Source organism: Apteryx mantelli, unplaced genomic scaffold, assembly GCF_036417845.1.
Source record: "Apteryx mantelli isolate bAptMan1 unplaced genomic scaffold, bAptMan1.hap1 HAP1_SCAFFOLD_142, whole genome shotgun sequence".
NCBI classification, from domain to species: Eukaryota; Metazoa; Chordata; class Aves; order Apterygiformes; family Apterygidae; genus Apteryx; species Apteryx mantelli.
In genome coordinates this window covers 157,501-160,000 of record NW_027118497.1, presented here as the reverse complement: position 1 = coordinate 160,000, position 2,500 = coordinate 157,501, and the positions used below count along the sequence as shown (strand labels likewise).

General features: G+C 79.8%; 1 non-coding gene across 1 annotated transcript; it reads right to left on the bottom strand.

Annotated features, from left to right (window-relative positions):
• Positions 1–353: 353 nt before the first annotated feature.
• Positions 354–506, bottom strand: LOC136995670 (5.8S ribosomal RNA). Its single transcript, XR_010887214.1, has one exon. It is a non-coding gene; the product is annotated as a 5.8S ribosomal RNA (ribosomal RNA).
• Between the last annotated feature and the right edge of the window lie 1,994 nt (positions 507–2,500).

Here is a 2,500-nt window from a genome sequence, read left to right as displayed (position 1 = left end):
TCTCCCCGGGGCACGGGCCTGCGAGGCGCCCCAGCCGCGCCACCCCGCACGGCGCGCGCCGCGCAGCGGTGGCCACCGCGCTCGGAGGGCGAGGAGGGCGGGCACAGGCGCGGCAAGGCACGCCGGCCGCGGCCGCTGCGGGCGGCCCGGCGCCGGAGCCCGGCGGGCAGGAAGACCGGGGCCGCCGGTGCACGCACCGGGGTCCCGGCTCCGCCGCCGACTCTCCGCCGCCGAGGCCGCCGCGCACCGCCGCCGCCGGCGCCGCCGCGCCTCCCCCGCCCCCCCACGCGCCCCCCCCGAGGGGCGGCACCGCTGCGCCAACGCGACAGCGGGGGTGACGATTGACCGCCAAGCGACGCTCAGACAGGCGTAGCCCCGGGAGGAACCCGGGGCCGCAAGTGCGTTCGAAGTGTCGATGATCAATGTGTCCTGCAATTCACATTAATTCTCGCAGCTAGCTGCGTTCTTCATCGACGCACGAGCCGAGTGATCCACCGCTAAGAGTTGTCTCGGTTTCGGTCCCCGCCGCGCGCGCGGGGGGACCGGGCAGCCTTCGGCAGCCCCTGAGGGCCCCCCCTCCGCTCCGCCTCCCTCCTCACGCCGACGCCGGCTGCTGAGCGAGGGACGGCCGAGAGCCAGAGAGAGGGGCTCGCCCCGCTGACCGTACGAGCACAGAGTGGGGGGGGAAAAAGGGAAAAGGAAAACCCGAACGAGAAGGGCGGGGAGCCCTCGCTCCCGACCTGGGACAACCCTTTGCTCGCTTCGAGTCCGGCCCAGGCGCCCAGGCTCGGCCCGGCCCGGCGGGGAGCAGCGCGCCGGCCGCGCCGCCTGCCTCGGGGACGCTGGGGGAGGGGGCGGCTCCCCGCGGACCCCCAGCGTCGGAGCCCGGCCGCCACCGGCAGCGGCACCGGCCGCTGCCCGCGCGCCCGCGGCCCACCGGCCCCGCGCTCCCCAGCTCCTCGCTCGCCTCGCCGGCCTCCGGCTCCGCCGTGGCCCCGAGGCGGCGCCCACGCCCGCGCGCGCGCACACACAGCCTCCCGGACGACACCACGCGCTCTCCCGTCCCTTCCGCGGACAGACGCCCGGCGGCGGGCGGGCGGGCAAGGCGGGACGGACGGGGACGGCGCCCGCTCTCCCCGTCTCCACGCGGAGAACGGGGGGGGCCGCCCCCGCCGCCCGCCTGCCGCCCGCCCGCCGCCCGGCGAAGCCGGGTTGGGCAGAGCGAGGCAGGCGCGCCGGATGGCGGAGTGCCGGCGGGTAGGGCGCCGCCGCCAGCGGCCACGGCGGCAGACCGAGAGCCCCGGCCAGGGAGGAGAGCGGATCGCGCCGAGGCGCGGCGTCCGCACCACCCGCGGTGGGTGGGGGCTCACCGTCCCGGCGAGAGCACGCGCTCGCGCCGGGGTCACGCGTTCGAGGCAGGCCGGCGCCAGCCGACCGCGCGGCGTCCCTCCGCCGAGACCAGACCGCGGAGAGAGGGGGCAGGGTACCCCTCTCCGTCCCGGCTGCCCGCAGGGCGAGCGCGGGGCGCGCCGGCTGGCATGGGGGGGCACGGCGCCCGCGCGCGCCGGCCCCCCGGCCCTCCGGCAGCACACCCGGCTGCCCCCCGGGTCGCATCGGGCCGCCCGAGTCTTTAAACCCCCGCCCGGCTCTCCCGCCGAGAACCCTCGGGCCCGGAGCCCGGGGCCCATGGCCATCCCTACCCGGGGCGGCTACCGGCGGCCGCGGTGGCCGGAGGCCCTCCGCTCCTCCCGCCACCCCGCCCCCCCCCCCCGCCCGGCCCGCTCGCAGCACGGTCCCCGCGGCACGGCGCGGGGCGGCTGGAGCGGTGGGGGGGGGGGAGAGAAAGGGAAAGCGGAAAGGGCGGGAGGGCACGGCCGGTGCGGCGCTCACGGCGCAGCGCCCGGGAGGAGCGAGCTGGCACACGGGACCACACGGGTGGGTCACCGAGGGGGGGCAGGAGGAGCGCGGACGCTAGGTACCTGGCCCTGGGGTGAGGGAAACGACCTGAAATCCCCGCGGGGGTGCCTCCCCCGCCGCCGCCCGCCGCCGGGCCGCCGCCGCCTCGCGGCGACGGCGGCAGCCTCGGCGGCAGCAGCGAGACGGGACGCGGAGGGGAAACCCGGCACCCGCCAGCCGGCTCCGGCGCCCCTCGGCGGAGCGTCCGCCCGCGGGGTGCGCCCGACACCCGCCGCCACGACCTCGTCCTCCTCCCGGGGCCCGGGGTTTCCCTCAGTAACCCGGCGCCCGGCGGCAGCTGCGCCCGGGAGGAGAGCCGTGGTTTGGGCCGCCCGCTCGGGCACGACCCGTCGCCTCGCGTGGCCTGGCGCGACGGCCCCCGCTCGGGGTCCGCCGCCGCCCGGCGCCCGCCCCGCGCGCCATCCCGGAACGCCTGTCCTCGCCGTCTCTGCAAGACGGGCTGCTCCGCCGCAGCCCGCCGCGGGTCCGCCCCCCACCGCTTAGGGGTGGCGACCCGTCGGCACCCGTCCCGACCCGGGGTGCC